Source organism: Lissotriton vulgaris, chromosome 7, assembly GCF_964263255.1.
Source record: "Lissotriton vulgaris chromosome 7, aLisVul1.2, whole genome shotgun sequence".
In the NCBI taxonomy this organism is placed as follows: Eukaryota; Metazoa; Chordata; class Amphibia; order Caudata; family Salamandridae; genus Lissotriton; species Lissotriton vulgaris.
This window is the reverse complement of record NC_141695.1, coordinates 1,444,921,740-1,444,939,616: the sequence shown is the minus strand read 5'-3', so window position 1 is coordinate 1,444,939,616 and position 17,877 is coordinate 1,444,921,740.

Genomic DNA, 17,877 nt, shown 5'->3' with positions numbered 1-17,877 from the left:
ATTGATCCCAACACCACTCTCAGAGGAACGCTCGTTTACAGACCCTCTGGACCCTGGCCACAGTTCAGCGACATCAACACCGACATCATCAGTTCGCACGCCTGGGCCTCCACAGACTACATTCTACTCGGAGACCTGAACTTCCACCTCAAGAACACCAATGACAGCAACTTCACCACCATGCTCAAAAACCTCTTCAACCTCGGACTCAAACAGCTCTTCACGACATCCACCCACTCCGCCGGACACATGCTTGACCCCATCTTTTCGGCCAGCAGCCACGCCACCTTCGGCCACACCACCGAGCTCCACTGGACCGACCACCGCTGCATCCACTTCTCCTTCGAGAAAGACACACCGCACACAACCACCCACAATGAATCCCCCATCGCAGCTGGAACAAGGTCTCCAAAGACCAGCTAATCACCACCCTCACCCGAGAACCACCAACCGACTACACCCACACTGACACATTCGCCTGTAATCTCAGGCAATGGATCGGCGACTGCGCCAACACTCTCGCCCCGTTCAAGAATCCCTCAAACAGATGCACCGACAGAAGGGCCATCTGGTTCACCACGAACTCCAGGCATCCAAACAGACCAGCTGAAAACTCGAGAAGAAGTGGCGCCACAAACAGACACCGGACATCCACGCGGCCCTCAAGAAAGCCACCCGCAGACACCACCAACTCATTCGAAACTCCAAAAGGACCTCCTTCAAGGAACGTATCAACAACAATGCAAACAACAGCAAAGAGCTCTTCAACATTGTGAAGGAACTCGCCAATCCCAGCTCCTGCTCTAACTGCATTCCACAGTCACAAGACCTATGCGACTCTCTTGCCACCTTCTTCCACCGCAAGATCAGAGACATCCACAACAGCTTCAACTATCAGACCCTCATGACAGCCGCCAGCACCCCAGACCCGCTGCACCCCAGCCACACCGGCCTCCTATCCTCCTGGAACCACGTCAAAGACGAAGACACCATTAAAATTATGAACACCATCCACTCCGGCTCACTGTCAGACCCCTGCCCCCACCACATCTTCAAAAAAGCAAGCTCCATCATCGCACCCCAACTCAGGAAGATCTTCAACAGCTCCTTTGAAACCGCCACCTTCCCGGAGTGCTGGAAACAAGTCGAGATCAACGCTCTACTCAAGAAACCCAAAGGACCTCAAGAACTTCCAGCTCATCTGCCTGCTCCCGCTCCCGGTGAAAGTCATCGAGAAAATTGTCAACAGGCAACTGACCCGCTTCCTCAAAGAGAACAACACCCTGGTCTCATCCCAATCAGGATCCCGCAGCAACCACTTCACCAAAACCACCCTCATCGACGCCACCGATGACATCAGGACCCTGCTGGACGGCAAAACCGTGGCCCTCATCCTCCTAGACCTCTCGGCCACCTTCAACACCATCTGCCACCACACCCTACGCACACGCCTCCACAATGCAGGAATCCGCGACAAAGCCCTGGACTGGATCACCTCCTTCTACACCGACAGAACCCAGAGAGTCCGCCTCCCTCCATTCTGATCCAAAGCCTCCAAGATTACCTGTGGCGTACCCAAAGGATCATCCCTCAGCCTGACCCTTTCCAACCTCTACATGCAACTCCTCGCCAAACGAACGCAACATCGTCTCATACACCGACAACACCCAGTTGATCCTCTCCCTCACCAAGGACCCCGCCACCGCCAAGACCAACTTCCACTAAGGAATGAAGGCCGTCGCCGATTGGATGAAGAACAGTCGCCTGAAACTGAACTCGGACAAGACGGAGCTCCTCATCTTTGGCCCCACCCCCTCCACCTGGGATGACTCCTGGTTGCCGGCCTTGCTGGGATCTGTGCCAACGCTCACCGACCACGCACGCAACCTGGAGTTCATCCTGGACTCATCCTGGACTCATTAATGTCCCAGCAAGTCAACGCCGTCTCCTCCTCCTGCTTCAACATCCTTTGTATGCTTTTCAAGATCTACAGATGGATCCCCACTGGAACCAGAAGGATGGTCACCTAGGCCCTCGTCACCAGCAGGCTGGACTATGTCAACGCCCTCTACACGGGAACCACAGGCAAACTCCATAAAATACTTTAACGCATACAGAACACCTCTGCACGCCTCTTCCTCGATATCCCCCGCCACAGCCACATCACTGCCCACCTGAGAGACCTGCATGGCTCCCCGTCAACAAGAGGATCACCTTCAAGCTCCTCACCTATGCTCACAAAGCACTTCACGATGCCGGACCTACATACCTCAACAGACGATTCACCTTCTACACTCCAAACCGCCAGCTTTGCTCAGCTGACCTCGCCACCGTTCCACTCATACACCGAAAGAACACTAGCGGCAGATCCTTCTCCAACCTCGCCGCCAAGCCATGGAACACCCTCCGCATCCACCTGTGACAAACCTAGGACCTGCTGACCTTCAGAAAACATCTCAGAACCTGGCAGTTCGAGCAGTAGCAGCCCCCCCATTAACGCCTTGAAACCCTCATGGGTGAGTAGTACACTGTAAAAATACTTGATTGATTGATTGATTTGCCACTATGCCACCCCAGTTAGGACCCAGCCATAAGCAAATCAGTCTTGACCCTGTGCCTCATGGGAACAGTCCAGACTGATGTGGCAGGCCAGGTCCTCCCTGGACCTGAAACAAGCATCATGCGACTGGTTTCGGGGTATTTCCTCCGTCTACAGCCAGACTAGCTTGAATCCAGTGGCACAATGAGCAAGGGACCCACGTCTTGGCATACTCATTTCACTTAGGGCAAAAATTGTTACAGAAAACAAAATGATGGACAGAATGCTGACAATGCAAGTATTCTCCCCCAGCCAAAAGATCTGGGTGAAATCCATCATTCTTTTGCCCACTATGCCACCCCAGTTAGGACCCAGCCATATGCAAATCAGTCTTGTCCCTGTGCATCATGGGAACAGTTCATAACAACAGAGCATTGAAGATCCAAGGATTCCAGAAACTATATCTGTTTTCACAGGGATTTTTATTATTTTCATTGATCGAAGTGTCCTCACCAAAAATTTAAGAATCCTTAACTATCTGTGTTTACCTGCCCCTTTGTGTTGTTCCACGTACCAACTCGTTACCCAAAACTAGTGCCTTTTGATGCTAACGTGCTTCTCATAAACAGTAACATTTAATATGCAAGGAGCGTTTCCGACCATATTCCTAAATAATGTATGGCCTGTATGTAAAAAACAAATATACGTCTTTATAATACATCCGAGCCTAAAACGTGGTCCATAAGAAGAAATTTAATTTTAATAAAACTCAAATGGAACTAAGGGCCCGATGTAGGTAGGGCGTTACCGATCGGTAACGGCCGAAAATACCGATTTTTGGCCCTTACCGATCGGTAAACAGCCATCGAGATGTAGGGAACCAAAAACATAAAGAATCGGATTGAAAACCGAATCGGAATGAGTACCGAATGGGAAAGAATCCGATACGTACATACCGAAAATCGGATATGTAACGATTCGGAAAAACACCGATTCGGATGCAAAGACCGATTCGGTCCATGTACCGAATCGTTAGTGACACCGAATCGGAAAATCACCGATTCGGTCCATGTACCGAATCGTTAGTGACACCGAATCGGAAAATCACCGATTCACTCCATGTACCGATTCGTTAGTGACACCGATTCGGAAAATCACCGATTCGGTCCATGTACCGAATCGGTAGAAAGACCGATTCGGACATGAGCCGAATCGGAAAACATGCCGATTCGTATGAATCGCCGATCGGTAAATTCCCCGATTCCGACAGTTGGGGAGATGTAGGGAGGCACAGAAACACCGAAATCGGTTCAAAATCGGTAGAATTCACTCGGTATTTACCATGGATTGCAATCAGGTGGTAACCAACTCCAACCCATATAAACAGTCCCAAAATGCATTGCAACTTGCAGGATGGCAGCTTTCTATGTCATTGCGAGGCGGCTACGGCTACAGCAGGAAGGACAGAGGGAATGGCTAAGAAATGAACAGGTCTACAGACAGAGGATAACCCTGTTCATGCTCACAGAGGCAGAGATACTACAGAGATACAGGCTGGACTCTGACACCATACTTGAGCTCATCAGGGATCTCAAGCCATTCTTGGACCACCACACCCCAAGGGCACACACCATCCCTGCGCACATCCAGGTGCTATGCAGCCTACACCTTCTAGCGTCTGGCAGCTATCAAAGTGGTGTAGCAGCAGCAGGAGGGGTGAGCCAGAGCAGCCTGTCAAGGTTCTTCCACACATTCCTTGACGCCATGATACACAGGATGGACCAATACATCTCTTTCCCTGCAACCCACGCAGAACTGCTACAAACCAAAGCTGACTTCTACCAGATGGCACAATTTCCCCAAATCATCGGTTGCATAGATGGCACGCACATTCCGATTTGCCCACCAGCGGACACCGAATACATATACCGCAATCGCAAGTCTACACACACCATCAACGTGCAGGTGATCTGCAATGCAAAGTGCACCATCACAGACCTGGTAGCAAAATTTCCAGGGAGTACCCATGACTCCTATATTTTCCAACAGAGTGGCATATATGCACGGCTGATGGCTGGCGAATTTGGAGAAGGATACCTCCTAGGTGAGACACATCATCAGACCCCCATAACACATAGTAGGTAGGTGGAATACATGTATGCATGTGTCTAATGTGACCCCTTTCTCTTCCAGGCGACAGTGCATATGCCCTCCGCTCATTCATACTCACCCCCTACCTCAACCCCTCCACACCCAGCCAAAGGTGGTATAACCGGGCCCACATACGCACAAGGAATGTTGTCGAACGGACCTTTGGCATCTGGAAAAGTAGATTCAGATGCCTGCACAAGAGTGGAGGTGCAAGGCAGTATACCCCCATCACCTGCTGCAAGATCATAGCTGTATGTGCAATGTTACACAACCTTGCGGTGAAGAAGGGCACTGAGGTGGAGTTGTCTGACTACGAGGACCATGACGACGACGAAGCTGTGCCACTGACACAGCCAGCTGGGGTGTGTACGCCAAGTGATGGCAGATACAGACGTGAGGAGATAACTGAGAACTATTTCTGACTGAGTACAGATGCAAAGACAGCAAAATGTTGATTGGAAAAAACAAATTTTAATTGTGTTGCAACACAGTTACAGCACTGATGTGCAACAAAAAATGGTGTATGGGAAATAAAATAAAGTCCAAGGTTCAGGTTGCCTCACCCGCCCTTGCAAGGCTATTTCTTTGCCCGCTTGCCAGACCCACTGGGGTGTCCCTCAGCCCCCTCTGAATGCCCAGCAGCATCAGCGGAGTGCCTGGTGCTCCTCCGTGGCTCAGACGCAGCGCTGGCCGGGCTGCTGCGGCTGCTGCTGTCCCCAGCATCCCCCAGGTCCAGGGCAGGATTGGAGGCGGTGTTCGAAATAATCATGGCCTCCATAGCAGTGGTGATCCGGGCCATCCCCCTTGTGAGCTCAGCCGTATGCTGACTAAGCACAGATTCCTGGTTGGCGCTGCGATGGCACAGTTGTGCCGTCGCCGCAGTAAGGCGGCCCATGGCGCGGTTCAGCACCCGGGCATCCCGCCTGCGCACCTGCTCATGCTCCTCCTGTCTGCTAGAAGAGTGGGTGATGGCAGTGGTTAGCCTGCCTAACCCTGCTGCCACCTCCTTGTTCGATTCCACGACGGCCTGGAATCCCTTGACCAACTCTGCCATCTGCAGGTTGTGCTGCAGGAGCTGGCGTTGGCAGGCCATAGTGGATCTTGCCTGTTGCCTCTGAATCTTCACCATCTGTCCCTCGAGGCCCAGGAATACACTGCCCTCCCGTGCTGGTGCAGCAGTGGTGGTGATGGTACGGCGCCGGGCACTGCTGCTTCCGGCCTGCTGAGTGGGCTGGGGTGCCACTGGTGGGGGTGTGGAGCTGGCCGGTCCCTGAGCCCCTGCTCCCAGGACAGGTCATACAGGTGGCAAGGCCATGGTTGTGGCAGGAGCTGGTGTAGGCGGAATGGTGTCCCTTGTAGGGGAGTTCTCTGGGGAGAACTGCAAGGGGGGTGTGCTGGCCATTTGTGGGGAGTGCAGTGCATCGAAGTCTATGACCAGGTCTCCCTCCATACCTAGCCCTAGGGTGTCTCCTTCCTCCTCCTCCTCCTGGCCAGCCTGGCTTGTGCTCGGCCCTGCGACTGCAGTGTCAGACGGTGCTGCTCCCTCTGATGTCAATGTTGTTCCGCCTGATGGGGCCCCTAGGTACAAAGAAGCATTTGTAAACTGAGTGCCGATGTATTACAGTCAGTACAATCATAGCATTCCACATGTCCTTGCATCTCCTTACACTGTGTCACACTGTTTCCTGTCTTGTGATTCTGCACTGCCATTTTTAGCTAACTTCTGCTGACTACATGTACCATGATGCTTGTCTCTTGTATGTTGGTGACAGTACTGTGCTGGGGTTTGCCTATGCATTGTGTCTAATGGGGAGGTGTCTGGTAGGGTGTGTCATGATGCGCATGCTTCTTACCTGTAGCTGTTGCTCTCGCAGAGCTGTCCAGGGTCCCGATTCCACTGACACTCTCCCTCTCAATGGTGCTGGAGACCAGTTCCTCCAGCTCGGTGAGGGATGGCGCCGGGTTCCTGCCTCCTCCAGTGCCTCCAGCCTGCCTCTGTATCTCAGCCATCTTCCTTTTTGTGAGGCTGCGGATGTCATAGAATCTCTTTTTGAGTTCTTCTATGGACCTGGGGGTGACACCCGCAGCATTCACCTTCTGGGCGATTTCGGCCCAGATCCTCCTCTTGGTGCTGTCTGGCACGTTGAGGGACAGCTTGCCAAACAGCTGGCGGTGCACCCTCACCACCTCCTCGACCAGCACCTGAAGTTCGGTGGTGGTGAACTTCGGATTCCTCTTCTGGGAGGACTTCTGGCTTTCTGACTGCTCTGCCATGTTCTTCAGTTCAGTTGGCAACCTCCTATTCCCACTGCTGCTAACTGTGAGTGTTGAGCTCAGGCAGGCTCTCCAGAAACTTCTTAATTAGCTGCACCTGCCAGGGTTGCCACTCCCTGTTTGGGTGGGGGAGGGGGAGCCACCTCATTGGCTGAATCGGCTTTTGCTGAATCGGCTTTTACCGAATCGGATATTACCGATTCGGTAAAATCCGAATCGGTATTATCCGATTCGGTAAAAGCCGATTCGGTCCCTTCAATGCATTCCTATGGGCTTTTTCGGCATGGGTGTGTTTTCATGGCTACGAATCTATGATTGCCGATTCGGATTTTACCGAATCGGCTTTTACCGATTCGGTGTTCGCCGATTCGGGTCTATCCGAATCGGTGGTAGCCGATTCGGTAATTTCCGAATCGTTGTTAGCCGATTCGGTACTTTCCGATTCGGACCGTGCCGAATCGGAACGTACCGATTCTCATTACCGATGCCTACCGATTCGGTATTCATTCGCTTTTTTTTCCCTACATCTCGTTTTCCGATTTCAGAATACCGATTCGGCCCGCCTCGGTATTTTGAATTCGGAAAATCGCGTTTACCTACATCGGGCCCATAGTGCCCACTTTCTCTTGAATAGCATACAAAGAATCTTTACAAACTCACAAAAATATTGATATTTAATGAATACAGTTTTTATTACTGAGAACAAGACGATTGAGACTAATGCTATGCACTATCATTAAATTGTTATGGAAAGGAATGTTATAAAATGGTATGCTAAATCCTGTCAAATGATGAACTATTTGAAAGTCCTGTTTCAACTGATATATCTAGCAATGTTTGACACTATCATATATATCTTAAAAATATTGTCACCATGAAGCTATTATAAACTGAAATGTAAAAAAAACTCCTTTTTTAAAAAATATTGAATTGATAAATGATATATTTCCTTACTGATTGAAAATATTTAAGGAATCTGTTTTATTATATACCCACTATGATGTACACTTGAGAACTTAATAGAATGTCACTAAGAAATTGAACTTAGGTATAATACTTTTTCATATAAACTCTCTTCCTCTGTTAGAGAATACACATGGTGTACTTTACACTTCAGGCTTTGGGTGTCTCATTTTTCTTTACTTTTTTCGGGAACTTCTTTCTGATTTCCTTAATGATCAATAAACACGTTACCCCTGCATGACTTATCCCCTGTAAACATGTTTGTTTATTTATATTTCACTTCCTGAGTTAATAACTTGCACCCTGTCCTTGAACTTTTAGTATAATTAAAATCATGACCAAAAGAGATCACCTCTTTGTTGGTTCTACCTTTCAAAAAATTCTTTCTCTTGCACTTTTCGTTTTTTTCCAACACTTAACTGCTTTGGCTGGGGTCTTCCTCTTTTTGACCATTACCTCTCAATTAAACACATCATCTTTTATCTTTACAGCCTTGAGAAAACCCTGGCGCAATTCGCCATAGAGGGCGAAACACGTGTCGGCTGTTACCGTTCAACTCTGCACCAATAAAATTCTATACTTTTTCTAAAATTGGATCGACCTTATTTTTTGAGTGGAAATTTGAATCAACGATCACAGGATTCAACCTAAAAAATACTAAGTAAACAAATCTGGAAAACATACTCTCTTTTTCTAAAAACTCATCATGGGAACAGTCCAGACCGAACTGCCAGGCCAGGTCCTTCCTGGACCAGAAACAAGCATCCTGTGACCGGTTTCAGGGTATGTCACCCTTCTTCACCCAAACTAGTTTGAATCCAGTGGCACTGTTGGGTCATTAGAGTGCATGGTCAGTTGGAGTGTACTTTTGAAAGACAATGGCAATGCCTCCTCCTGGATGGTCGGGCTGGTTCTTGCGGGTGATTTTGTAGCCGTCAGGGATGGCGATGGCGATGTCAGGTCCGGAGCAGAGGTTGGTCCAGGTTTCCGTGAAGAAGGCGATTTATGAAGAATTGGCATTGAGGAGGTCCCAGAATTCTGTGGTGTATTTGTGGAGGGACCGCACGTTGAGGAGGATGGAGTTGAGTCAGTCGGGTGTGCTGTTAGTTGGCTGGAAGGCAAGAGGTGTTGGTATGCTGATGTGGCACAAGGTGCATTTGCAGTTTCGACAGGCGCAGGGGGCAAGGGTATTCTTCGGTGATGGTAGATGGCAGGTGGCGTGACGTCCATGGTTGAGGGCAAGGAGAGTGCTGGCCTCGTAGCGGTGGAATGTACGAGAGGCAGGGTCCCTGGTACTGGGCACGGTACAGGGCCGGACAGACACAGACGGGCTTGCCTTTGGCTTCCCTTTGAAACACCAGTGGCACGCCCGCTGCGCATGGCAACACAGGGACTGCCTTTAAGTAGTGCTGCAAGGGGCCTGGACAGCTGTGAGGCAGGAAACGCGGGAAAGGACACTGGAGGGGCAGGGACGCGGGTGATCGCAGCTGCAATGACGGAGAGGATAGGGAAACAGGAACTGCAAAAAAGCACAGGAAAAACAAAGCTGAACACAGCAAAGATAAAAAATCAAGAAGAAGGTAGGAAAGCAACAGAGAAGAGCAGAAAGAGGAACCGGAACAGAAGACGAGTGGGATAGGAGGGCAGTCAAGCTGCAGAGCAGTGACGCTCTACCACTGGACCACAAGGGATGAGGTGCAGGTGGAGGAGGGACTCTAGCACCTGACATCCATGATAGAGGAACCAGCGGCAGCAGATGAGGACAGCAGCAGCAGCAACGAGACAGCACAGCGCTGTGGAAAGAGGAAGTCGACTAAGGGTTAGTCCCCCTTACACCCAAAAGCAAACTAACAGGGGGCAAGGAAAGACAGCACCGGCGGGTTACCTCTTCCGATCTGACAGTTGGGACCAGATTCTGGGTTCCCCAGCGAGTAACAGTGAATCAAGCTGCATACCCCCTGGGCCAGAACCAGCCCCCATGCCCCTGACACAACCTGCCACCAAAGGCTGTTCTCAGCGTATTAAGCGAGTTAGTGGAGTCCCCCATCAGCCTTGTGTGGTGCCCTCGTGATGTAGGTTGGCAGCAGTGCAGGGATTGCCCAGGGCACGGTGTGGGTCACCCACAGGTGCTAAGCCTGGGCCCAACTTTCTCCCGGGCCTCCTCTGCTCCACATCTCACCTTCTCCTCACCTGGACATTGACACCGGGGCTCAATGCGCTGCACTCTCTCTAAATCTGTGACTCAGCCAGCAGGATCCTCAGCCAGGTGCGATTTCACAGGCTTGGGTACAGCAGTGGCTGCTGAACCTCCTGATGCAGGTGTGGCAACAGGGTCCCTTTAGGCGCAAAGTTACACCGCTCCCACCACACAAGTTTGGTACAGCTCAGGGGTCTCACCCTGCACAGCGTCTGGCCAGAACAATATCCTATTGCCTGTGATGCATAGAGGCGTGGCACACCATTGATAATCTCCTCCATGCACCCCGTGATAGTGGTGGATCGTAGTATGCGATACAGACCTCCCTACGTTGGTGCGCAGGAGCGCCTCTGCTGTTCACAGCTCCAAGGGGCACAAGGTGGTCTTCTCACACAGGTCAGCAATGTGTCTCTATACGACCTGACAGATGTGACCGCCGCACCTCAATGTCTACCACCATGACCTAGCAACTCCAAAGCACCTCCACATCCCACTCCAGGTCGCAGATGCAGGCCCTGCAAGGTCTCTAGGCCTGAGCACTGTCCTTGCTTTCAGGGTTTTTGGATGCCATGGTGCTGCAAGGAGTGTGCAATGAAAAGTGATGCATCACTGGTTTGGCACAGCGATTCACCTCTTTTCATAGACATAGTCCCGAATTTCCTCTTCCAATGGGACTCTGGCTGGCCATCCTGGGTGTTGGGGGCACTGTTGATCTGTGCTGCACTTAGCCCTGGCTGCTCCATTCTGCACTCTATTGTTGTATTTCCTATTTTTCATTGGAGGGGGACTTATGGGCTATTTTTGCCTCTAGAGGCAAAAAAGGTCACGTTGGGCTGACTAACGTGAGTTATTTTGCCGCTAATGGGCCTTTCGTCAGTTTTCGCCTGCTAACTTCAGAATTTGTATCGCCTTCACGCTAGTGTTGCTGGCAGTTTTCCCATTGTGCTGGAAACTGCCCTGTGATCATTTTATTGAAAATTGCCAAAGGATGGTTGGCAATGACCTCCGGAGTCAGTTGCATAATGAAGGCTGTGAGCCTAATTTGGTGCCTTTAATTAGAGTAATGATTTGTTCATTGGTCAGCAGAGTGAAATCCAGTAGGGTGGAATTTACACTCTTGTGATGGGTTGACCTGATTTCTTCAACAGAGGGAGTCAGATATGAAGAGAACTTGTTAAAAATGTGTTCCACTTTGTTATGAAAGTGAGAGGCCAAATTGTTACAGAAGGAGGAACTGACTTCTAAGGAATTTTTGGAGGGCATCTTGGAAAGCTTCTTTACCGTAATAGTTTTCTGTGTCTATTTCCTAGGTGAATAGAGGTAGGCATGCCTGGGATGTGCACATTTAGGAGTTCATGCTGCAGTGTTCATTCTAGAAAGAGAGGTTATGGAGAGTACCCAAGCTACACAACAACCAGCCATGTCTGCTGCCCACAGGACAGGAGTTAGATTGGCATATCGGGCTGTCTGGCACTGCCAAACCGGGCCAGCTTGAAAGTTTGTGTTGGTCGTTTTACTTGGTCCTTCGTATCATAATGGGATAAAAATCAGAGCCCACACACTGGTCCTTTCAAGTTTATCCATATAGCAGTGCCAGACTGCTCTACAGGCCATTCCAGCTCTGCACAGGATGCAGTTGAATTTGCTCAAATTTGTCCTTATCTTGTCTGTTTTTGCCAGGCAAAGGCCACAGAGCGTAGCCCCTAGGTGGGGCCATTCTGTTACGCAAGGCCAAACAGGGGATCCTGAATCACCTGCAGTACAAGAATGGGGAGAGCATTCAGAACTACATTCTAAAGCCAAGAATATCTGTGAGATATTGCAGTTTCGAGCCTCTCATCACATGCTGGTGGTAGACCCAACATGTTGTGTTCCACCGCAGCCGCCAAGGGGAATGACATAAAGTAATTGATGTATGATCCAGACTTTTGCAAGTCTCAGAAAATCATCCGACAAACCTGTGTGATGCCTACCTTTATGGGTGTAATATACTGTGGGCTTGTTTTGAAAGAAAGTGAAATGCTATTTCCCAATATTCACTTAACCCAGCTATTCATTTATTAGAAAGATGGTGCAAAGTACACAGAAAACTGTCATGTGTATGCGACAAAGCCTCTAAATGTAGGTTTTGACAGTCTTAAACACGCTGCAATTCCCCAATCAAACGATCTCTCTTGTAAAGGACTTAATCCATTAAAGTCGAATCTTTTTCATACTTTTAAGGCTGTGTGGGTGTGTATATATGCTTCACTTCTCAAATACATAAAATACCTTTTTCCATTAAAGGTTGTATTGCCCATGATTTCTTCTCACATTTGCTCACAGAAACCACAATTCTTGAGGTTGCCAGAGTAAAAGTGACACAGGTTCAACAGATCATCAAACAAGCATTGGTAAATACATTAGGTTTCCCTATGTGAATAATAATAAGCTGTTTTGCTGTTTTAAGTTGTAGATTGGTAAGCAGTTGTGCAATATAAGTTACTGAAACTCCATTAAGATGTTACGGCTTGTTTATTGCGAATGGCATTATATTGTGCTGGACCCAATGTGTCTGGTATGGCCAACATTTTGGCTGGGGCAGCTACCATTATGCTATTTGTGGACACATTTATGCTATCATTATGCCAAAGAGGAACACCACAATTTCAGCCAGAAATGTCCATAAATAGGCAAAGGATGTCCATGGTATGTTGAAAATTTGCATTAGTATGCCAGGGATCTCTTAATGCCAGGAATGCATAATAAAATGGCAAGCACAGCATATGCCAGGAAGGATTCCAATTAAGGCTGGAATGCTCTCAGCATGCCAATATGGCCGCAAGCATTCCAGGGTTAGGTAAAGAATACCTAAACAATGCCAGGAGTGACCACGATTATGCCAGAGCAACATCATTCCACTGGGCCACCATTATCTCATGAATGGCCACAAATCTGACAAAGTTTAACCCCATCTGCCGAGGGGGCAACAGAGGTGTTCGGTATTCCCAGACACCAGGTGCCAGATGTAGGTAATTCCGATTTACCTACTCTTAAATACCGAATCATACCGATTCGGTATTTGAGAATAGGTAAATTGGAAGTAGGCAGATGTAGGTAATTTTAATTTTTCAATTACCGATTCTGTAAGATTCGGTATTTACTGAATATAGGAATGAATGGGAAATACCGATTCGGTATTTACCGATTTGGTAAATACAGAATCCTTGCAGGGGGAACGGGTTGTCACTTTGACACCCTGTAGCACCCCAATTGCAGGCGTGGTGCCATGTGGCACACATACATGCCCTAAGGGCATGTCTGTGTGTCACATGGCATAGGAGTACATGCACAGATGTGAATGTACACTGGAATTCAGTATTTTACCACCCAATAGGATTGGGTGGTAAAACAAGAATTCCTAAGGGCCTGTGGCACTGCAAACTGTGCCACCTACATATGGATTTACAGAATCTGTATATTTACTGATTCAGAAAAAATACCGAAGCGGTAAATTTACTGAATCAGTAAATATACCGATTCTGTAAATTCATAGCCACCTACATGTCAAAAGCCAAATACCGGTCGGTAACGGCCGAAATCGGCCGTTACCGACCGGTATTGGGCGACCTACATCGGGCCCCAGGTATTGCTGTAGAGAGCGAAACAAGCTGCTATGGGAATGAGGACCTGGGAAGGTGAGCCAGGGAGTCTGAAGGAAAATGGGGCTCACCGGTGAAAGAAAAAAGTGTTAGGATATAGAAAAAAAAACAGTTGCCACTCTTCTTCTACCTTACTACTCTAATGAGGTAATTGAGTGTTCAATTGTTATCCTCTATTGAGGCAATGATGATGTTTGTTCTTAAAAAAGGTCTCTTAAGAAAGAGCCTGCAACAGGGTTCTGGCATGTCCCTAGGATCGTATAATCTTCATTCATAGACCTGAGTGTGACCAAGAAACGTCAACAATAGACATCACCAGATGATCATGTCCATCAAAGGAATAGTTCCCTTTGTGCCCATTACAAATTCAGAGCTTTCACTCTACTAACAAGTCCATCGGAATAAACAGTAAAAAATATACATGGTAGACAATGTACGGTGCTTCTGGGTGCTGATTGGTCCTTGCAAAGTATTAGCACCACAGGCAGCTTCATTAACTTCTCGGATATAATAACAAAACTAGGTCGCATGGGCCAGCCTTCGCTACGGTAGCATGTACGCAAAAGCCTACATTCCCCTTCAATATTGAGCCAGGGAAGACGGAAGAGATATGAAAGGAGAATAAAAGAAAACGTGAGCTCATGTCTAGTGTCCAGAGAACTGTAAATTCAATGAATTAGTATAGAGTGCATAAAGTTCTCTGCAGCTGCTTTAACTGCTCACAATGTCATTTCTTAACTTTTTAAAGCCAGCAGGAGTGAGCTTTAAATATAAGTGAAATCGATTTGGAGCTGAGAGGCCTCAAGCTGGTTCTTTGAGTATGCCCGCCTGTTCGGTAAAAGCAGCCCTAAATCCAATCAAGCGCGGGCATGCTCAGGGAGGTCACTGCTCGAGCATTAGAAAAAAACAGGTCAGACCGGTTGTGCCTACTACAAAAGTGGGGAGCGGCCTGCATAGCTCCTGCCCGCCGGACAGCTATTTCTATCATGCTGTACATAACCCTTCATATCTCAAAGCTTTTAAAATGCTCACATTCACTTAACATAGAAAAAAATAAGAATTTAATGTGTTTTGGGAAATGTTACCATGTTTCTCAAAAAAACAGAAATAGACAAGTTGCTAAGGGTTACCCAATGTTTTTGTATAAGTAGATGGCATGTTAAGTGATAAGCTAGATTTTTCACTGTGTTAGACCAGGCATCTTTTTTTTGCTCTAACCTCCTATTTTTGACTGTGCACCGATTTTTTAACTCTGGGCACTTTACCACTGCTGATCGGTGCCAAAGTGCAAGTGTTCCCTGTGTAAATTGTGATTGATTATCCATGATTCACATATTTGATTTACTGGTAAGTCCCAGTAAAGTGGACTGTGTGTGCCCAGGGCCTGTAAATCAAATGCTACTAGTGGGGCTGCAACACTGATTGTGCCACCCACAGGAGTAGCCGTGCAACCATGACTCACACCTGCCTCTGCAGTGTTTGTGATCGCAGTTTCAAACTGCCATGTCGACCTGGCAAGTGCACCCACTTGCCAGACCCAAACCTTCCCTTTTTCTACATGCAAAGCACCTCTAAGGTAGACCTAAGGTAGCCCAATGGGCAGGATGCAGTGAATTTAAAAGATAGGATAATTACTGCTGTGTTTTACATGTCCTGAGATGCCAAATGTGTTCTTCCCTATTGCAAGGACTATCTCTCCTATAGGTTGTAGGAAAGTGCCCCTTTTTGCATGGGTACCCCCTTACTTTTTCCAGATACCTGATTTCAACTTGACTAAGTTTGCCCTGGGTCCCTGCCAATCAGGTTCCCAGGGTCTGCGTTCTTTCACAAAAGCGGTACCTTTGTTTCCACAATTGGCACATCACTAGGTCACATTTAAGTCCTGGTACCAAGGGCCTGGTGACCAGAGAGGGCATTTGAGGGCTGCAGCATGTATTATGCCGCTATCAGAGACCCATCACCTTAACATCCATACACTGCCATTGCAGTCTGCATGTTTTGGTGCAGACTACAATGAAGATTCGACATGGGACCCAACCCTGGGTGCCATGCCCACCAACACTGCCTGTGGCATGGGTAAGCCACCCCTCTGGCAGACCTTACAGCCCTAAAGGCAGGGTGCACCATTCCACGGGTGAGGGCATAGCTGCACAAGCAATATGCCCCTACAGTGTCTGTTCCATTCAGAGACCCTGCAGTAGACCATTTTGAATGCAGGTGCTGGGAGTTGCCATAACAAACTCTACAGCTCCAAACTTCTCAGCACCTTAAATCCACACTGATGCCAGTGTGGGATGTAATGTAAAATGCACTGAGAGGGCATCTTAGAGAAGCCCCTTGATAAACAACCAGCCCTAGTGTGGTTCCTGACTAGTTACCAGCTATCTGCCACTACCAGCAGGTTTCTGGACCCTTGGATAGAGGGCCCCCGCTCTCTGGGTCCTGAAACAAAGCCATGCCTCCTCTCCCAGGATGGGCAGGGTCCACCAAGGGAAGCTTCAAAGCTTACCGCCTGTGTAGGCTACTCCCAGCCTTTGCTGCTATCAGCAGCTGGCTCTCACCGATTCTGAGCCCTAGTTTCGGAGTGAGAATCAGCAGAAAACCTTAGATGGAAAGGGAGGTGTGCCCACCTTTGCCAACCCACCTCCAGGTGGGGGGAGGCAAAGTGAAGCACACCTCTCAGTCTCATCCATCTTGAAGATGAGGGGAATCCCCAATCAAGACATGGCAAATGCCCTCCACCCACTAGAGGGTGATATAAGGAGGGGTGTAGACACCCCAAGGAAGGGACCTATTAGTCCTGACCCGCATGCCCCCATAACGCCCTTAAATCTAGTATTTAGCAACACCCCTGAACCTTGCTCCTTAGATTCAATGGACCAAATGGAAAGAAGACTGCTGTTGGACCAGGAACTGAGCCAGTGCAGACAGAACACCAACAAGAACCCCGCCACCTGTAGCCGGTTCAACAAGTGGACATGCAGTCCTTCCAGGCCTCCAAGAAACCCCGGGACTTTCCGTCTTCACTCAATCTCCAAGAACCTCCCTTTGGGCTATAAGCTCTAGTTCCCAGCATCCGCAGGTACAAGAACAGTGTTAGTTGAGGACCGACACTTGTGTTGAAGTGACTCACCATTATAAAAAGAACCCCAGGACCACAGCGTTAGAGGACCAACACTTATGTAGATGCGACTTTGCCTTGGCAGAAGAAAGCACCGCAGCTGGACGGTGGCCTCTCCAAAACAGCCCAACATCAGCAGAACTCCCATTCCCTACACATCTCCTTCCCAAAACCGCGACTGCTGGGCTGGCGGTACCTCCCTTTGATGTACAGTGACTCGCTGACAATGACCATGACTGCATCAAAGCCATCAGCCTACTGACTCCCATTCATCCCCATTGATCTACTCTGACCGCAGGAGCAAACATCATTGCCTGTATTGACTGCTGCAACTTAGAAACTGAATTCAGCATCGCTGTGGGTGCCCCTGTCTCCATTAATGAATCTTGGGCTCTGCAAACCCTGAACCTGACCACCCCATGTGCCGCTGGTGGTGCAGGACCTTCTTCAATCTGACCATTGACTTGGAAAGGCCTAAAAGCCCCGAAGACTGGAAAAGTAAGTTGTGTACTTACCTGCTGATACAAAACCTAATTTTCCTTCCTTAGGATTGCATTGCATTCGATCTATTGCATACAACTGTCTATCTGTTTCACAAACTGAATGTTACTGTTTCAGAGTGCCAATGCCAAAGTATTTCAAAGATCACAAAGCATTTCTACTTCATTTTTTAAAGTATTACCTGCAGTAAAAGTCTACATACCTGTAAATGAGTTCAACTTGGTTCCTAAAATAAAAGTAACTAAAGTTATATTTTTGCAAAAAATTGGTCTGGAGCTAGTAATTGAGTGTGTGTTCCTGTCTTGTAAGAGTGAGTACAACAAATGCATTCACACTACCCACTGATAAGCCTAACTGCTCAGCCCAGCTACCAATAAATTGAGAGTAAGGTATTATGTACTTTAACCTCTACCATACGTCTGGGGACTCACCGGTCTCCGTGCACACTATACCTTTTTTTGGCATAGTATTTACAGAGCTGGATTCCTAC